We start from the raw sequence: 21,423 nt of genomic DNA, 5'->3' as shown, positions 1-21,423 counted from the left end.
ACGCCTAATTGGCGTTCATGTGAGACAGCCAATGGTGGACTGGGACCTGAGGTTCAAATGTGGGTAGAAATATTAGAACAGTGAAGGATAAAGTTCCCAGCTTGCCCCCCCTCCTCTTGGCCGCCTCAAACATTAGTCTTGGTTTCAGCTAATGACAGTAAGGAGGCTGTTATTAGATAAGCAATTTAACCGTACCCTTCAAAAATATCCACGCAAAGCTAAGTTCGTATTGAGCCCTAATACAAAGTCCAGTCAGTCAGTTTTGGATTTTGAATATGACATACAGTATTATCACATTAGTGTTTGAAGAGCCTGAATTGTAGGAAATAACTATAGTGCAGCATTACTGATGTAAACAAACATTTATAATATAATAATAATGTATACATATGGATATATATAATGTTTGTTTGCAAAGACAGTGAATTTAGGTTGTTAAAAATAGTTGTAGACAAGTCGTTTTCATATAAAACCCACGCTGTAATCAATGAAATTAGAGAAAGGCATAATAACGGCAAAACACTACCATTTTAAAGTGGCTTCTTGCAACAATTTGCAGCAGATAACTGCAAATAAATCCCTTTTTTTCATTGGCCATATGTGAGCGCTTTGTGCCATGATGAATAAGAAGACCTTCTCTGTCTCCTTTAGTTGTCTATTAGCCTGTGAACAGGGGACAGTGGTAGAATGGCAGCTAGGGACGATCAGTGCTCGAGGCGTTTAAACTTTTATTTTATAAGCATTAAGCCACTGGATATTTTGGATGATACTTCGGGACCTTTTCCAGGCGTGTTAGGGCCAACAATACCAGAGTTTTTTTACTGGGTGAAAACTGTGTGTTTTCAACGAGACAAGGACAATTAAAAAAAAATTTTCAATGTTGTTTGTAGATAGGGTAAGTCAGAACATGATCTTTTTTCAATCCCAACAACGTGGTCTTTGTACCTAAAATAGTTGTAAAGTTCCAACATATCAAATGTAGGGTTTTAATATATCCATGGTTTGCAGACTTGACATTGCCAACATTTATTCTAGCGACTGGATTGAATTAAGTGTGTTAAACATGACTTCCACGCGTAAAATTGTTCTTGTTGGTTCAGGAATAACATGTCTGCCCTTGCGACAGTCAGCGGAATAATATTTGCCTTCTCAGAAAACAACAACATCTAAAGGCCTGGGTCTTCTGTCACTGAGTCATCATCTGCTTTGACTCATTCGGAGGAGAGTAAAAGCAAACATCAACAAACCATCTCAACAAGGACACAACTTTTCCCTGAATGATGACTACTTCTGAGATTTATCCTTTAAAGCCATGGTCAATGACAGTTTCACCCTCGTCTCAGGACAGGTGGTGAGAACGGCTGCCGTTAGAGGCCATTTGTCCTTGGCAAATGAAAGCCAAAGTCCAAGAGCCACTTGAAGCACCTTCAAACATACACTACAAGAACCTGTGAAGCAAAGCTTTGCACAATGGGTGTTATAGAGCAGAGGAAGTAGGAGTCAAAGAAGGAAGGATGCCCTCTTAAAAACCAGGAAATGAGACTCCAGGATACCAACTGCTCACCACCTCGGATCAGGTCAGACGGTGAGATACTTACTCACTCCGCAGTGTCTTTTTTAACCTTTTGTGGTGGCAACACGCTAATTTGAAGATGCGTCAGACACAGAAACCAACCACAGGACTGCCCTGTTTAGTCATCGAGGACAAAAAGGTGATGAAATTAATATTCTAAAAATAGACGACAGTGTTTGGTGCGTGTGTTCCCCCGTCACGCTGTGGTTAGCGTTCCGACAGGTGTGTTTTTATTTGTATCACATTTGTTTCTCAGACAACATGGCAGCGTTGTGAGTCATCCGTCGCCGCTGACACCGGCTGTCAATAAAAGATAACTTTATATGCTCTTAAATCACACCTCGCTGCAAATTGAGAGATGGCTCAGAAGTACTTCCATTTCACACACCCACGTACACACACACGTAAGGACAGAAATCAGCTCTGGATATTTGAACTGTGGGAGGATGCAGGAGCAAGGCCAAGGGCTGGGAGAAGGGAGAAGGGAGAGGAAGGAGAGGGGAGATGAGTAGATAGACGGAGTCATTAAGATAGCTTGGGTGTCAATGCAATTCATCAAGCCTGATAAGGCCGTGGCCCGCTGCCAAGGAGCAAGGTGTGGCACTTCTCCCTCACCAATCACTGTCAGTGATAGCGTCCCTCGCAGCCAGTTTGTTGTTCTTAGTCTTACTATTGAAGGTGCGCTACGTAGTTCTGGGAAATAAATTCCAACTCAGAATGTTTATATATACAATATCGATTAGATAACAATACGAGCTCGGAAATATTTATTTGATTTCCATTTCCATAACTGATGGAAAGATGGCTACTTAGAGAAAGGTCTTATAATATGAACAAAGTCAAACGTAATGAAATTGTGTTGTCTCTTAAGGACAGGACTTATAATCATACAAAGCATAACATGAGCATGTTTTCTCATCTGCTTAAAATTTGATTCCAAAAAAACATTTTGCACCTTAAATGTCTGTACTGAACAAATTGAAAGAAGAGACAGTAGACACGTGATTATTTTTTAGAAAAGTTCTCATCACACTCAGCACATACTCAACCATTGTCAATTTAGGGAAGTATAAAGCTGCCAGGAACCCAAATATACGTGAAAAAGACACATTTTTCGTGACAATCACTCAAAATGTTATTATAGAACAGTTCAGCCTTTTAAAAAATATTTTTACACTATTTAGACGCAAATAACACAGAAAAGTGTAAGAAATAAATCTATCCAACAGACTATTAACAAGTATTGTACGATAAAATGAAAATCAATGTGAAATCACTGTCCGCACTCTTAACTGGTTTTGTCAGCTTGTCTCTACGCCGCATGTAGATGAAGTAATGTTACTATGAATAAAACGTCCTCAAATCATTCCTTGATAAATAAACAGAAAACACAAACATGCACTAACAGACGTAGTGACTCGTGAAACCAAAAAGGGCGTGTGTGGTGATATAAACATCAATACAATGACAGATGTGTGTTTGTCTTTCCACCTCTTCCATCTGGTTGGTAATTCAGGTCTGCCTCCGCACGTTAACTCTCCACACATGACTGAAATCTTTGGAACCCGACGAGGAGTCATCACACCTGAAGCAAACCTCTGAGTTGCACAATCTGTGAAGTACACACACATACGCCAAAGGAGTCGAGCCTATCCAAAAAACAAATCAGTCTCTTCCGCACTGAACTGAAAGAACAGAGCTACAGAATGGGGAATAAGTGTGTTTGCCCTCTTTGAATTGGCCATTAAATGACATGCGATCGGTCGCTTTGACTACTGTCTCTTCATGCGATGATGGATGGATCCATCAGCTGTGTTAGCTGCTGATTAAGTGGCTCTTCCCAAACACAACCTCCAATTTAGCAAACCACAGCTGATTGATTTCTTGTACAGTATTTTCTCTCTCTCTTGACAGCTTTTTCCACCTCCGCCCCGTCAAGCGTCACATGGCCGAGGTGCTCAACTCCCCGAGCGGCCTGGCTCGCAACAAGCTCTGTACAGTGTCACACAAATGGTCATTCATATCAATCATAAGCGCCATCAAACAGACCCTCTGTTTCCAGTGGCATTGAGGCAAACACACCCAGTCCTGTTCTGAAATGAAAAAGTTGCCTGTGAACCGAAAAATTCGAGGTGCTAAAACGCCACTCCGATGTGTTGAAACTCAAAAGGCGAGATTCTCTCTGCAGGATTTTTTTTTTTTTTTTTTTTATCAAAGTGGCGGAATTGAAACTCAGGAATGTTTCCGTTTTTCAACACCTTCTCAATCAAGTTTGCAAAATGTTTCATGCGGTTTGTGATGCGCTGATGAAAGAGAGCATTATGCCGATCACCGGGGGGGGAGGGGGGTGCGCTGCAGAAGAGGGAGAGGCAGAGGGGTGAATGGAGGGTCCCGAAATTAAGTGGAGGAGAAAGCTAAGGCCTCCTGCTGCATTTAGGAGGTGTGAAGGGCTGTCCAGGTTCCAGTGTTCAGCATATGTCCCCCGCGCAACAAGAGAGGCTGTGTGTGGGGACCAGCTCTGCTCACTTGCACAAAGGATGTCCTGTGTTGTTCATGTACACACACACACACACACACACACACACATTTAAACACACAGTGAAACACACGACCCCTGAAGCTTTCCTCTTTGTCAGAAGGCACACGTTTCTGAGCCCCAGCTTACAAATACTTGTTTGCTGACAGCCTGCTGGTTTTCTGAGCTTTAACCCACATCTCTTTCCCCCTCAGGCTGATAAAGTGCTCAGATAAGCTGCGAGGTGCTGGTGAAAAGTGGCTGGCCCTCAGCCCTCAGGGCTACAATATGAAAGAGTGGCTTGTCTGGAGCAGAGCAGAACAGATGAGATGATGAGGCCAGAAAAAAAAGCATGGAAAACTGAGAAAAAAAAAAAGGCCAGAAGAAAAGAATTGGATTAATGATGAAGTGGCCTGAGTGCAGTGCGTGTGTGCTTGTGCAGGTAGTTATGTGTGTGTGTGTGTGTGTGTGTGAGAGAGAGAGAGTGCGTGTATATGTAAGGAACCTACTTTCGCCACCAGCTGTGGGCGGCAAAAGGGGGGCAGGGTGTGTAGCAATGGGGGAGCCATGCAATGTGTTTATGTTGACTAATGAGCTAATTACCCAACCCCTAATCTACCTCAACTTGTGTCATTTCACAGGAATGCTGCAGCAGTCAAACGCTTGCAGATTATGGGTCATTTCCTGACAGTTAAAGGCAAACTACTACAGCAGTAATTCCTCCACACACCAGGCGTTAAACCACAAGTGCTGTGGCCGCTCCATTTGCTTCTTCGCAGATTTATTGTCCTAAAAATGTGACTACAGGATTTAATTTTACTCACAAAAAGTTGACCTCGACGTCTCGCAAATTCTTACTCCGATGTTTTGGCTCTTGATGTTTTTCCGCGCAGGCATTTGTCAGTGCACACCATGAGCATTACACCCACATATATAGCTTTGAGCTGAGGTTGTATTTGTTTACAGTACATAAAAGTTCATTTGAATTTTGAGACACCTTTTTATATCATTTGCCACGACCATGTGCCAAAAAATTTAATTGACTGGTTAATACTATATTTAGAAAGTATGTTGTGTGTAATTGCATCATGTCTGGTGAAAACTACCATAAAAGTAAAAAAATAAAAGCTGCTTATTACGACCCATGTTTACATTTGTTGTTAGGTGGCGACCTCTGTACTGCTGTGGTTATTATGAGGGCTGCAAAGGAGGAGGTGAGAAGAAGTAGTAGTATACAGAGTTTAGGGAGGCGATCAGGTTAAATAAGTGCAGGACTTTCATTCAGGAGACCGTTGGTGGTGTCGAGCATGACAGCAAAAGTCGAACTTACCAATGTGGTTAAAGTTACGTCACGTACGTAATGTAAGTTGCTTACGTAATGTCACCACATTTGTAACAGGGGGGTTAAAATCAATACATTACGTATGCTTTAACATAGTATACGTAACATACTGATTTGAAGCCAAACCTCAATGGTTTCCTGAACCTAACCAAGTAGTTTTAGCAACCAACACCTAACAAGCAGTTTTCTTGCCTGAACATATCAAAACTTCAACCAAAGATCTGTTTGTTTTTGGAACAGTTGTTCTGGGAGATGCTGAAAATTACGTTTTTGGGTTGTTGTTTTTTTGTGTGTGTGTGTGTGTGTGATCCTACATGGTTTGAGCAAATTCTCCTACTTGTTAAACAAAATCGATGTGGATTTGCTATAAAATCTTTGTCACAAAACTGAAAAACAGGGCTGTTTTATATGCTGTTAAATACATACATTCCTTTTAAACGTACGGCATAGACAAAGCTGTGTAAAACGTTTGATGGCTTTCAGAAGAAGCTTTTGCAAAATCCGACAAACATCACTTGTGCTGGTTGGCTCTGAAGACTACAAGTTTGAAAATAAAAGATGTGAAGATCTGTGCATAACACACCTGAATCTCTAGCCACATTGCCAATAGTCAGGTTGCATTTGTGGGTAATGGAGGCTCCAGGTTTATGACGGTGATAGCTCTGGTTGTGCTGCACTGATTCTTTTTCAGCCATCGTGTCTTTTACTGAATATGTACAATCCCACATCTGCGCATTTGTAACCCAGACAAAGCATCATCAGCATACGGGATAGCCAGTATCTATTATGTCAACATGGCGATAGAAAGCTCTTCGTGACTACGCTAAGTAGCTGCCAATTTGAGGACGTTTCAAGTTTTTGAGAAATATAAGAGAATGACTGACATCCAGCGAAAACATCACATTGCAACTGGAATGATTAGATACGGGAATAGAAGTTTGGAAGGACTTTCAAATGCGTCAGGTGAGTGTTGACTAATCCGCTCAGCACCACATCTCTTGAAGTATTGCTCGCTTTCATCTAGGAAGTATTTAGAAAAACATAACTAAAATGGCTACTGCTGTAGACCGGAGCTAGCGGCAGTAAAGTAGCTCATTTTTACATATTAACTGCCTCTTGAAGTTCCGTATCTTTCAGCTCAAACAATGCAGATGAAAGTAAAAAAGATTCGAGGGAAAACAGGCAAAAGTTTAAAGCACTTTGGACCGAATCAATCACATTTTCTAAGTCGGACAGCATGGGAGGTCTGCATCCCCTCCACCCACAGCGAGAGGTGTGAGTGGGGATTTAGTGAGCTCTCTCCCCTGCCACCCCCCCCTGTTCATCATCCCCCTCCCCTGGGGTGTGCGCTGCTCCGCTCCCCCTCAACAAGCTCCCATCCATCACTCCTAAGATTTCACTTTAATAGGTGGTCCTTTTCCTCCTTTCACACACCCTTATGGGAAAAATCGGGTAAAGGGGAACAGGACAGGGAAGGGTGAAAGGGAGGACAAGGGATTGTTTTAAAATGTTTTGATACCAATAAACATTTGGTGAATTTCAGCACTGATACTTCAGCAATGGATGTTAATGGCACTATTACCCCTTCCATCATTTTCTTCTTATTGCTATGCGTTAGGCATTGTTTTGCTTATAATAAAAACGAGACACATCACTTTTATGCGTGATGGCATTCATCACCCATTAAACTTTTATTCAACAACGACCACAATAAATATTACTTGCACTGGACCGCCCTTGTGCTTGTTCTGTTTTGATCCCATCTGTTCTCATTGTGTTCACCGCACAGCACCTACATCTTTGTGAATGGAGAAAATTGACGTCCCACCTGCGTAGACATCACCAGACTACATGTAGAAGACTGTCAATTTAAACGTACATGTCCGCAATATTTAACATTGATAACTCTGGCTCCAGAACGAGCGAGTTAGTGAGTCTTGAGTGGATTCTTCTGGTGGTTGTTTTTGTCCTCCTCTGGCTCTTGGAGTTTTAAAACTGTAAGATTGTGTCTCACTGATGTAGCTTCACGTAGAGACGTCACCAGACTGCATTTATAAGACTTTAAATTAAAGCCAGTGAGAGTCATGCTGAACCTTGAACAACACTTTTTTTTTCTATACCTTACATCGAGGATTATAAAGATGTTCTTCAAAACCCCTTTTTATTTTTAACAAATGAGCCACACTTAGAAGAACTGTTACAGTATAATTGTTTTCACACCAGTGGTGGGATGTAACTTAATGAGTTTACTGACAGATATTTTACTTTTACTCCACTACGTTACAATTTACTTTGCAGTTTGCAAGCTGCATCAGAGCCACAGTAGCACATTTTTAATTGATCATTTTATCAGCAATCACATAAGAAAAACAACTAAATCCAATAATCAGAAAAATGGTGAGAAGTGGCCGATATATTAGTTGATCCATAGTACTTACTTATGGCATACAGTGTATAAATCAACGCTTTTACTTTTTGTGCATTAATTGCCAGAAAATCACTTGTTATATTTAAGTACATTCACTATCAGATTAATCAAGCACTATTTGTATAGCTGACTTTCACTTCAGCCACTGTAATATTTTCACAATGTCTTTACTTTTACTCAAGTTTGTCTTTTGGGTACTTTTTAAAACACTGCTTGACACAAAGTACTTGAAATATTGAAATAAATGAATAAGTAAACAAGAATAAGAATTTGACCAAGCATTTCATGTCAACTGTGCTTGGTAGTTTATGATAGTGCTTTTCTGCATGTATGTATTTAAAAATATAATGAATTTAACAGTATACCTGCAGAAATGACCACCACAATGCTTTTGTTTGCTATTGTCCCCCATTTTCCATGGTTCAGAGCGCCGAGCGCACTGGACGAGCCCGGGCCGGGCTGTGCAGTAGCTCCTCCGTTCAAACAGAAGGCAGGTTGATATTTAAATGGCCTCTGTTTGTTTTTCTTCTGGTCCCGTGTGTGCATGTGAGCCCAGTATAAAGGACCGTGTCCTTTTGAAGGGGATAGCACCAGGAAAGTGAGGGGGAAGGAAACTTTGCTTTGGTGTTTTATATATCAACGGAATGACTTCCCTCAAATAAAGACGTGCTCCGCTCTGCCGGTCGGGCTGGAACAAGCTGCTCGTTTCCTGTCCTGAAAAACTCGCAGCATGTTCGAACAATGCGCCCGGCCAGAATAGAGGAGATGTCACGTCTTGAGGATCTTTTTTTGTTTGACCGCAGGCTCAGGCTGAATCATATGTTTACAGTATTTGTGACATTTGAATGAATCGACACAATTGTGCCATTTGAATTAATATAAATGCTGAAAACAATAGACAGTAGCTTTTCAGTCACCTGGAACAAAAGGCAAAGATGAAAGTGCTTCCTTTTGGGGCTATTAGGTTTCTTTTAAACTCACTTTTCCAGCCACAAACAGTAGCCACACAATAAATCTGACAATGTGGATGAAGACACCTCTGCTAATTTATCAAACCCAGGTGAATTAATCTTTCTCCAGATTTCTCACATTTGCTACCAACTGCCATGTCCGCGCTACGGACAAAGGCTTCTCTTTGCCTCGTCTCCGCTGGGAGCTGGCCATGCCGAGTTTCTCACTCACGCTGCCCCCTCATCAAATTACAGCCCTGCTCCCTCCTGTCATGTTGGCAAACAAAGGTCTTAAAGCGCACTCCCAGTGTAATTGCCTCTAATCTCAGACATAATGTGGTCTTTCATGTCGACCGGTCTGAGAGAAAAGGGGAGCTGTTGTCCTCGCTGCCTTCCACTCTCCCACTTTCACTTTGAGGAGTGCAGTTTAATGGTCCTGCCGCCCTGATTTGTTCTCCATTTCGGAGAGGAGGGAAACTTTTTATTGTGACACAGTGTAAACATTTTGATAATGTCAAAAAGCAAGTGAAAAGTCTCGCCTTATGTTCTGCGATTAAAATAAACATGAAATTCAGAGAAACGTATATGGCAGTGCAGTAGTTCCTCGGCTCCTCCACCTTTGGCCTGGATTCTCTCCGTGGTGAGCATCAGGCAGTCTGCAGCTGGAAGTGTTTCTGCGGTTTGGCCAGGTGTCTCTCTGCCCTGCCTGGGACAAGGCCCTCAGCGGGGCCTGGGACTGGAGTCTGGGAGCAGGCTGGAGGCGCTGAGCGAGCCGGCTGCCCCTCCGCGATCTAAAATGTCCCGCAGACCCACCTGACTGGTGGTCAGCTGTAACTGATACGCCACGATAGCAGCGCTGGAGGGGAGAGAGGGAAAATTAAGATGTGTGCGAGCGTGCAGGGAAGAGACGGGGAAACGCAGAGGGCTGCGGAGGAAAAAAGAGAGGACAGGAAAGAGAAGGAGAGAGGGGATAATGGAAATGTTGGACAAATTCTTCAACTGAGGAGGCCTTTTGGTTAAAAATATGGAATGCAGACTTTAATATGGTTTCCAGGGGCTTTGGCAAGCAAAGATGAACATATCAAGTAAAAAACACAGTATCTGATATCGTCGCTGTGCTAGGGTTGAGAGCGAGTGGGGAGAGAGCGCAGGGTAAGAGGAGCTGCAGTGTTTCTAAAACCATTCAGCCGGACTTTTTTTAAGCGACCCAGCTGTGCGCCCCGGAGGTCCTGAGGCTCGCACTGTGGCAAGAGTTAGGCCGGGCTGGAGCTTCAGAGCCTGGTTAGCCATGACCTGATGTTCCAGGAGCCTCGCTGGATTGATGGGCCCCGGGGGAGTCGTCACAAGGGCCCTCGAACAATCAGCCATTCATGCCTGCAGCCACGGCGAGAGGGCAAACACTCTGCAGGCTCACTAATGTAGAAAAAGCAGGTATGATCAGTAATGAGGCTCAGTTCACCTCCCGCAAATCACAAATACATATATATTTCTGAACTGTAGTGCTGTTTATCAATCTAGATTGTTTTGTTGATATGATCAGTAAAGATATCTGCTCTCTCTTCAGTATACTGGAACTCGATGGCACTCGGCTTTCGGTGCTCATTTTTAAAAACTCAACCGCAAGGACCCGGTTACGGTAAGATAGTCCATAGACCGTGTTGCAGCTTCAAGTAGGAACTATTTTATTTCTACCGAACTACATCCGCCAGTGTCACAGCACAGAAAGAAGCATCTACTCGAGGACGAGAGTGTCATGATTGTGACAGCGCAGGATGTACACCTTATCCTTTTTCTTAATTTAAATCACAGCAGTGGCAACAAGAAATATTTGATTTTCTTGGGTGCATGTGCGACATAAATAGTTGCACCCTGGAACCCTGAATGGTTTCCTCCCCGGCTGTAACATTAGCTAGCTTGGTTTGCGAGCCTCTCGTCCGCGAGTAGCTCCACACTTCCTTCCTTCCCTTCTTGACTAACCAGGTCATAATTTCTGGAAAGAGACACTGCTGTTGAATTTTTAAACGTTTTTTCTTTTTCTTTTGTTCGCTCTAATTCTATTTTATTTGAGAGATGTCGGACATCTCTACGGCTCATATCTCCCAAATTCGGCATCCCACACCAGAACAATCTAGATGGATGAATGTTGCTGCAGGTAAGAGTGAAATTATGTAATTCAGTTTTTTGGGGTGAACTGTCCCTTTAAAAAACACATTTAGGAATTTCAAATACATTTCACATTCTGCAATGTGATGTGATGTGATGATGCATCTGTATGTGAGAGACTGATATTTGTCGATAATTTGTCCTCTACCTCCTACGTTGAGACTCTCAGGAGAGCAAACTCCCTTTTTTTTGTCAAATTGTGAAATTTTCAGAAGAACTTCAAATAAGTGTATACTCCCCTGTGAATGCGGCCAGTATATTTTTGGATTATGTGGCTGAACTGGCTCGAGCCCATCACGCCTCATCTGCCAGGACTCCACGCTGCTGTTACATAAGACAGCTGAGCCAGTCCAGACATCTAGACTAGTCCTTATGTGGACAAAAATGGGTGTGTTCACTGCGTCCCCTAGCCCAAATCCATTTACCATGACTGTATCCACTGACTTCTCTCCGGAGTTTCTTTCACTCTCAAAGATTAGAGGCCTGGAGGTCAGCTGCACATCAGTTACATTTTTCTGTGAGTTACCGGCCAGTTATTTATAGAGCGAGAACAAATATACAATGGAAGGAGGGTAGCGGTTCGGGTTGGAGGCAGGTTAAGCCCAGGAACATCTGTCCTTTCAAAGACATCTCTTTCCTTGGTATGCTCAGAATCCACTGCAGGGGTGTGAGCGCTTCACTGGTAGTCACAGAGCTGGCATGTTAGTCAAAACAGAGCTGAAGAAGGGGAGGGAGAGGGGGGGGCGGGTGAAGAAGAGCCTCATCCAAGCCCAATCTCCCATATCACCAAGCACAGCACATCCAAAGTCACCTGACTCGAGGCTGGTGTTACTGTTTCTTCACCTTTAAGAGACAGAAAAAGAAAGGAGCAACATTTCTGAGACAAGAAGAGAAATAATGGTTAAAACCAGGAAAAGGAACCGGAACTATTGTTTATGATAATGAGGCGTAGCTCCTCAGCTCTTCAAGTTACATTCTCACAGCTCGGTCACGTAAAGACACTGCAAAGCTTTTTCTGTAAGCACATGTTGACTACGGGTCTAAGGAAGCAACTATTAGCAGTGTACTCCTTTTCATGCTGTTATCCAAATTGTATTTTTTCATTTTCCACATTGAAATTTTGATTTTTAAAACCTTTTCCGTCTCTGGTTTATACTCCTAGAAGAGGAATTCCACCTCGGTTTCTCTCTCTGAGGTTTTTTTTTGTTTGTTTAAATTTTGCCTTATTCTTTCTTGCCAGGTGTTGAGTACTACATCTGTAAAATTCACATGACTTAATTTATCTTCATTTTTACGTCCCTTTTGTTTTTCTTTTTTTTTTTCTTTTTTTTGCATCGGAACCTTGCTTGACGTCCTGTCGAGGCCGGAACGGGACAGACCTGAAGAAGAAACGTGTGAGAGTTTGTGTGTGTGTGTGTGTGTGTGTTTGTGGGTGAGGCTGACACAGTCTCTGTTTAGTCTGCGTCAGAGATGCTTCATTACACACTCGTAAATTCGACCGCGCCGACACTCCCAGTCTGACCTCTCACTCTCTATTTCTTTGACATGCATGGAAACAAACACGCACATGCACACACACACACACACACACACACATGTAGAAGCACATGGTGGGACGGTGTCAACACCTTTATTTACCTCCAATTTTCCACTGAGAAGTGACATTTCTGGAATTAAAACACTTTACACATCCCAATGTAAATAATTTAACAATCATTTATTTCATCAACAGACGCAGTCAGAATGTATACTGCATAACAATGACACACACGAAGATGACACAATATCTAAATCAAAATTTTGGTATAAAAATCATTAAATAATTCTCATAAAGCATCAAGCAATTACATAATATTCTTAAACGTGATTCAAACCTTTTTTTCAGATCCCCCTGTTCCCATGTAGGACAATACTGCTGTATTTATATTACTCTATACTACATAGATATTCTATAAATCATAACTGAATATAATTCTTTCTTTTTTATGTACTGCTGTGTAAAATGTTAATCGTTGCTGATTTATACTGTGCATAGCTTTGTGAGTCGACTGACAATAAGCAGAAAGAATTAATTGAAAAAAAAAATTTTTTCTTTTCCTGTGGTGTGTTTTACTTTCTCAGCCATGCATTGCAGAACAAGTAAGGAAACTTTGAGGATGAGCAGCAGACTAAATAAACTCACCCAAAGCAAAAAATATCACAAACCCGCACCGGCTGAGAGACGTTACACTGCTGAAACTGTGAGCTGTTTGAAAATGTTCTACGTTTCTGGGTACAACATGTCTTCTCGTATTTTTCTCGGTAAGCGGATTCGATTTATTGCAAATATACATTTTTTCTTTTTCATGTCACAGACAGACTGCTAATATAGGTTCGAGACATATAACACACTCCCTTCCTAGCCTTTGTCTCACCCTTAGAAATGCATCATCCACTCTAAAGTGTAGGACAAAACTCTCTTTAAACTTCAAACACTACAATTCTCAGAAAATCCCAAATTTGTCAGGCCCCCCTGGAAAATACTCCTGTCAGACATAGAACAGCTTCAAAAAATAGATTTTCTACCTGCAGAGGAATTCTATGAGGAAAACCAAATTCACATCTTTATTTTTAATAAAAAATCTATTACTTTCAACCAATGATGTTTAAATTGTCTGCTTTTTTGTTTCATTTGTAATGTTGAAATAAGCAATTTACATCTACAAATAACATCCTAACAAATCAGATCATTATTCTGTGTTATGAGCAATAATAATTGTTTTACTTTTTGCTTATCTGGTACCGTTTGAAAGTTACTTTCCTGTCTAAATGGCTTGGATTGTGAGCGCCTCATCGTTGTTCCGACACAGTGGAATGTGTTTTAATTACTTTTCCACACACCAACAAACCAAAATTAAATTGTGAGTTTCTCCGAGGCCGTGCTGAACATGCTCACCTTGATCCTTTATTTGCGTAGAGGTGACAACGCCGATGTGAGAGGGATTAGTTAGATAGATAGATACTTTATTTATCCACGGGAGAGGATCAATTAAAGATTAAATAAAATCCCGACAGGATGAACTCAACTGGATCAGCTGCAAGTCTCCAAAATATCCACACACACACACACACACACACACACACACACACACACACACACATACATTTAACAATCAGGTCTGACCTTTAGAGAGACGGGTTCTTGTCTATCATCTATCATCAATCTATCACCCCTAAAATATTAATGTTTATAATTTAAAACCAGAACTAAAAATGTAATAGGACTCTTCAATTAATAAATAAATACATGTGTTCTGGAAATTATTTTTTTTTCTGAATGAAGTTTAGAAGGCATTATGTAAAAAATAGATTTAACATTTTTCAAAGAAAGAAAGAAAGAAATTGTAGCATAAAACAGGACTTTTTAATATTTTTGGTCGCAGTTGGAGATGTTTTCGATTGAGCGTTCAAATGGTTAAACAACTCTCCAGCATGAAACTGTATATTATTGTCCAGAGAGGCGGAAATTTGTTTTAATTGTTCTTGTACAGTAAACTAACCCCCCGGGCTACGTCATGGTTGTAATGATTTTCGTTATTCCCCCAGCACAGACTCATTACACGTACGGTACATCCTGTAACACTTCAGGCGAAAATTACCAAGGGGTTTCCGTGGGGTCAGAAATGCAGAGCATGATGGGAAGTCTCATTTGTTTGAGTTTCCAATTAGTAATTCAATTTTACAAAAAAAAAGCAATGCCATGAGATATTGAGATAGAATTGTTAAATTACATTGCACATTTATTTTCTTTGGATTTTGAGGGATTATAGATATCTGCGTAACATTTAAGAAACAATAGGTCAAAAAAAAAAAAAATCGAATAATTTAACAAAGAAACAATGATGAAAACTGTGTTCAGCTATGTGGATGTTTACAATGCCTCATGAATCAGTGTATCATGAAGAGTTCAACAGAGATGTCAAACGCCTGCGCAGGAAAGGAATCCCCCTATAATTACATTTTAGGAGCAGAGGAAGCTGCAGGCCCGAACCCCGTCATTTAGTCGGCATTAAATAAACACGAGGCCCATCGGCGTCAGATATGCCCTCACACAGTTGCACAGTAAATAATGACTTTCATGACCCTGAACAAACTGTAAAAAAATAAAATAATCCAGGGTCATGATCAGGGTACTGTTGAAATCTGATATTTTTAAATATGGGGGTTAATAAGGGGGTCAATAAAAAAAATGGAGGCCTAAAAATAAAGATACTAAACCCACACTATCAATAATACATGCCAATTATTCAGCATGGGGAAAGATCAGGGAAAGAAACATGTTGATACTTGTCCGGTGACACAACTGAATGATTGCAACTGCTCTCTCATAAACAAATACCTCGGCTCGGCGCTGTAGCATTTGCATATGAAGTATTGTCGCTGATTCCAGAACGATAATCGGAGAGAGTAATGTGTTGTTCACGGAGCGGTTTGCAGGATTTTGCATAGAGCTGAAATCCGATATCTCGCACATGTCATGGAATTTCTATTCTTCATCTGCCCCGGCTCGCCTCTGATGCCGTGCCAAAACCGTCAGCGTAATAAAACCTCTAAGAGCCTATGAAGATATGCATTACCCCGGGATTACAGCCCACCGACTCAATGACAACAACAATTATTGGGAGTGAGTTTAAGATCAAAAGCTGGAATTTGTTTCGACAAAGTGTCAGACTGTGATTCCTGTCTCGATATCGGTATTAATAATCTGTTGATTTTCATGTATTATCTTGTTTTCGCACATCATTTGCTATTCATCCATTTTACTCCTTAATTCCCAATAACTAGCTGAAGGTTGAAATGATTCATTTAAAACAGGGAAAATATATGTGTATATATATATTTTTTTCTAATCCCTACATTTTGATGTACAGCTCAATCACCCAAGACATTATACGCTTCGGTTGAGACCTGTCCCTCTCAAGTTGTAGGTTTGTGATTTAGGCTGACCTTTATACCCTTGAGGTCAACATCAACATTGTTTTAAGGTGTCCATGTGTGGGCGAGCTGTCAATGCTCTGTGACACAATAAAGCTTTAACAAAAAAAGACAATTTAGAGAAATAAAACCTTAAAAAAAAAATCCTTTCTTGCCTTATCATAAATGATAGTCTTGTCAGATAATAAAAGGAAATCACACAGAGAACTAGTTGTACAGATTCTGCTCAATTGCTAACAATACACATTTACTACTACTACTACTACTACTACTACTACACACATTACTAACAAGTGCACTGTGACTTGTTTTCAATTTTCCACCCACTAATGTGCCTCCAGAGATCCCACGCTTACCGCCTCGATGGTGCAACCTACCAAATATTTAGATTAATAGCTGGTTACTGTGCTATCTCTACCGCTACGAGCTGTCAATCTCTGCCCTGGAGCTAATTAAAAAGGCCCCGGCGCTTTATTTGTTTGCACACACTCTGAGGGCAGACTGGAACAGTCAGGCGCGGGGGCATGACAAGCACGCCATGCCCCCTTAAATCACTCCCCTGTGCCAAAAAAGGCTGACACCGCGCACAGATCCTGACAAAACATTCGCCTTGTCCCCAGTGTTGGCGAGACACAGAGAAAGGAATCGCGACGGGGGTTGATTTATAGACGCTTTGTTCAACAAGTGAGATATTAACAAAAATTCAGCCTTTCTTTCCTCACAGCTTGAATATTACTCCATTTTTTGGTTACTTTTTCATGTGCAATATCATAAATTCATACCCTGCTTGTATTCCCTTTTCCACATAACATGCAGGAGACTTTTCTGCAGCACAAGTGATATAAAACATGCTCTACCGTATTGTCCCGGGCCCTGCATCCCATCCCTCTTCATCCTGGTGTCCCTCTGCGGTTCTTTCTCTTTGTGTCACCGCTGCCTGTCGTCGAAGTGCTTTTTGCTCCCCTCTGGAAATCTGGACGTCCCGAGATGTGACACAAAGATGGAGCTGGCACTGGAATAAACGACACATACATTTTAATTGTGTTGCAGTGTGGACCCTGGGGCATCAGCTGCTGCGGCCTCATGGCTCTCTGCTGCCACCTGTCTGTCTCGACTGAGTATGTTGCGACCCAGTCTGCAGGAAGGACCTGCAGAATGTGCTGAGTAATGCACAGGCACAGTGTTAAGACTCTTTGATTAAACATTTGGCAGGTTTCATTGCATGAAACTGTCGATTATGGCTTAGTTCATCCTGTAAGACCTTCAAATATTCATCCTTTCTGGAAAACACCAGAATGAAGTTTATAATGTTGAGTGACTGGACTTCCTCGGGATAAATAATGTGATTGACTCTCCAGAGGGCAGCAGTAAAAAAAATTCTTGATCCCGATCAGATCTCCTTAAGCGAGTGTTTGGAGAGCGAACCCCCGTGTTTTGCAAGACTTTATTGCCCAACAGGAAGCTGTTGAAACTCAAACATAAATAGCAATCAGGCCATGAGTAAACCAATCAGCAGCTTTGTTTCAAAATATGCACCAATCAATTAGCAAATGGATTTCCTCCCAAATTAACAGAGCGAATCAAAGAACCTCAGGAAACAAGTTACGGACAATCTACAGTATGTTTTGTTTCGTGAGGACCCCGAGGCGATTTGTTGTCTCGACTTTTTAGAATTGCGTTCGATTGTGTTTACATTGCAGAGGTTTTATTCATTTGATTGATTGTTCAGCAATTTTGTTTACAAGAGGGTTCACAACGCAAGTATTCAGGTTTTGTTGCTACTTGTTCAGAGCTCATTTCAATTTACATTTCGTCTCATGGTCACATCTTCTTGCACAAACAATTGCTGATTATCTCCTGTTCATTACCAATCTTTCAGGTTAGAGACTGTTCTCTTTCCCGAGCAGGGATTTAAAAAACAGCCTGTTGGCCTCATATGTACTCCAGTCCCGCTCACACAGCTGTCTCCCAGGCTACAAGCACAGCTCCATCACCTGCATCCAGCTGCAAACCACAAACAGATTGAAGTATTCCCCTGAAGGGGGATTTTGTGCAGTCAGGCCATCATCGGCACGGAAGATGAAGAGGCAAAATATTAAGTCAAAGCGGCCTCACTGCCCATGAATAAAGGACAGTTTGCACGACTCCGAGCTTTTGTGCCAGTGAGGGCAGATACAGTAGTAGCTTGGAATGCTGTCTGAGCATGTGACAACATTTCCCAGACCGCCAAACATTGAAAACAGACCGACGAGGCAACATGTTGCATTAATTTAGTAATTTTGACAAATAGCTTTGGTATGAGTATCCACGTCCAGTCATTTGTAAAGCAGCTGCCATATAAGTAGTGGATAAAAGGAAAACATGGTTTCTAAATTTAAGAACAGGAAATGAGACAATGACAGGAGACAGACTTATCACACATTGAGACCATTGTGGTAAACGTGGCAAGAAAATGCTGTCTGGATGGTGTCTTTATTGTCTCTGCGTGCTGCGATGTGGTCATCCCCATACACAAAGATTTTCATTGCATCTGGTAAACTGCTGCAGCCCATGTCCACATGTTTACAGAGCAGGATCACACTATTTACTGTATTTGTACCAAGAATTTTTCGCAATAAATAACCTGAAATTAATAATATCCTCCCGTTTTGTTTGTCTCACAGTGATTTTCTGCCACATTTGTTCTAACGCGTGTGACGGTTGTTTCGTCTGTCTCCATTTTACCGCAGTTGTTTTGAATGTGCCAGGTTAGCCGGGCGTTCAGAGAGTCCTTCAGCTAAAAGACTGAGAACCGGTCTTTTATGGCAATCTGAACTCCTAAGGTATCTTTGAGCTCTGAATCTTTATACCAGTACTTGGACTCTGGTGTGTTGCCAAGCCTGTACTCTTGACCCTGTTGGGAGCAGGCGATGGAGCAAGAATTTCCGTGTGCATTACTGTGGTGTTTTTCTTTTATCTACCCTCAACATGCAGTCACTATTGGTAGTGTTTCAATTAAAAGGTCATATGTACATGTCCAGCTTTTCAAATCCCCCCCCCCCCCCCAGTGTTTCTCGCGGTATTACTGCAGTCGCAAAGACAGTGTTAGCAACACGGCTACAGTCCAAAGTCAAAAACAATAGTAACAATCCCAATATGACCTGGAAACCTCAATCTCAGTATAAAAAGGTAGAGTAAAATACTGTGTTAGAATGCCAGTTGGGGGAACAGATCCACAGGGAAACAGACCTTGACACAACACTTACACTCTCCATCACCCTCCTCCATCAGCGGGGGTCTTTTGCTGTGTAGAGTTTCATCAGTTAGTCCCATTCTTCCACTGTTACCTTGGAATAGCTACCAGGCTACACAATTCCTCTTACTGTTTTGAGCGCACAGTGGCAGACTCCCCTCCTTCAACCTTATTTTTTTCTTAGGGATAATTCATCCCAAACAAAATACCATAGTAAAAACAAGACGTTCAAGGACCAATCTATGAGAGGATTGTGTCATTTTTCTACAGCCATTGACCCACAGCAGCCATTAATGCCTTAATGTATAACAAATTGTTATCAATTTACCACTTACCGGATGACCATCAACTAAAAAGATGATGGATAGTGAAAATCTGAAGGGACAGCGGGCCATACCTCAAGGTAAAACAACATATTTGATAACCCATTAGCAAATGTTAGCATTCAATGAATTCCAAGCTAACGTTACAGTGCGATAACATTTGCTGTGTTGCCTTTCCAGGCTTAAATAAATGTGTCCAACAAGTAATTTATGTCATGCCTTTGCTATCGTATCGTATAACTATCAACAGTATTGTTAGCAAGGAGGTGGTTTAATGCTAACGTAAGCTGTTGGCTAACGAAAGGTAAGAGTATATTATCCAAAATGTGGGTCCATTACCATAAAAAATATTTGCCAGATTGTCTATGTTTATCTGTCCTGCAACCTGAAAAAAGCAGAACAACATTTGAGTGTGATGTCATAGAGTAGTGGTCGCTGTAGGAATATGGTAATATTAGACTGTGCGATCAGTATTTACTTAAAACTGATAAGGTTGAGCAAAAACGGTATCTATTGCAAGTTTGAATTAAACCATAAACATCACATTTTAATTTCAAATTTGTCGACTGGATAATATTGTATGCATGAACACAAGACAGGCTCTTACACCCACCAAGCTACCATGGAAGGCTTGCAGAGTTTGGCTCATCAAAACACAGTGATTGCCCTCCATTAGATTTTCCTAAACCCTGCAGACTCCAGTGTGGAACCTCTGTCAGCTAGAGCAGTGCAGTTGAGAAAACAAGATTACTTGCTATGGCAACACCTGGAAGCAGCACGTGCACGCAGGAGCGAAAAATGATCCTGGTTAACTGGTGCAGATAATGACACTGCTATATTTATATTTGTCTTTGGCGAGGGACAAACCCAGCCGCTTCGCCACTAACCGCAGCCAGCTTTTTTTGTCTAAACAGTGCCAGTGTGACTCTTGACTCGGCGTCGGGGTGAAGTGTAAGAGAAGAGTTTCCAAATACTAACAGGGTCAGTGGTGTCAAGTGACTTAGAGTCCTCAGAGTTTCTAATGACTGGAAGTTGCGCTCCACAGCATGTCAGTGAGTCAGTGCAATAATGTGGTTGACAAAGAAGGAGTCCTGGAAAGTGAAGACAATAGAGGGTGTTTCATTATGTAAGTGACATGGTGATTAGCCCATGTGTTCTCACGGGGTAACACATTAAAGACACATTTCTTGATTGCGCCGTAGCACCTGCAGAACATCATGTTTCTGCCGGAGATCGCTGTTTATGTTTTGAAACGGACTGACATTAGTTTGATTTGTTAGGTTTGTCTGATATACTGACATTTTCCTGGGTAAGGACCCAACTGAGGAAAAGCTCCGAAGCCAGAAGGCAGTAAGTAATTGTGTGTGGTTGTCGAGAACACATCCTGATGTACTCATGCATGTAGGCAGAGTAGAATGAGCTTACAGATGCAGAAGAGGTGTGCCCTCATGTTTTATTTTAATCAGAACAAGAATGTCTGAGGCACAATTTAAGGGGAGAGCAAAATGTGAGTGCTTGAGGTAAGGTTTGACAAAACCCAACCTCTTGCCCTGGCAATATGGCCACATTTGAGCTGCAAAAGCACATTCAGTCTACGTTTAATATCTTAATTATTCATCTATATCAGGGAGCCCGAAGCGATGCCCATGGGCCAAATTTGGGCCATCAGATGTTTACAGCAACAAATGCTGAAAATCTGTTGTTAGGTAAATATGCTTTATGTAGGATGCCTAATTATGAATATTTTCACATTATTTTAACATTGCAGGCAGAGTGGGACTTTGTGCAGGAAAAGACAATTAAATAAACTTAGGAGCCTAGTATATCCACAAGTTTGCATCTAAACAAAACAATACGTGCTTGCCTTTAGCCCATTGCACTCTTTTGGCCCTTCCGAGGAACATGTTCGGCCACGCTAATGTG

General features: G+C 41.6%; 1 long non-coding RNA gene across 1 annotated transcript; it reads right to left on the bottom strand.

Moving 5' to 3' along the window:
• Positions 1 to 7,572: 7,572 nt before the first annotated feature.
• On the bottom strand, positions 7,573 to 16,955 carry LOC115572017 (uncharacterized). The gene is made up of 3 exons (XR_003982016.1): positions 16,803 to 16,955; positions 11,397 to 11,814; positions 7,573 to 10,221 (listed from the first exon to the last, which is right to left on the bottom strand). It is a non-coding gene; the product is annotated as an uncharacterized LOC115572017 (long non-coding RNA).
• Between the last annotated feature and the right edge of the window lie 4,468 nt (positions 16,956 to 21,423).

Source organism: Sparus aurata, chromosome 21 (genome assembly GCF_900880675.1).
Source record: "Sparus aurata chromosome 21, fSpaAur1.1, whole genome shotgun sequence".
NCBI lineage: Eukaryota > Metazoa > Chordata > Actinopteri > Spariformes > Sparidae > Sparus > Sparus aurata.
This window is presented reverse-complemented; position numbering and strand designations above follow the sequence as displayed.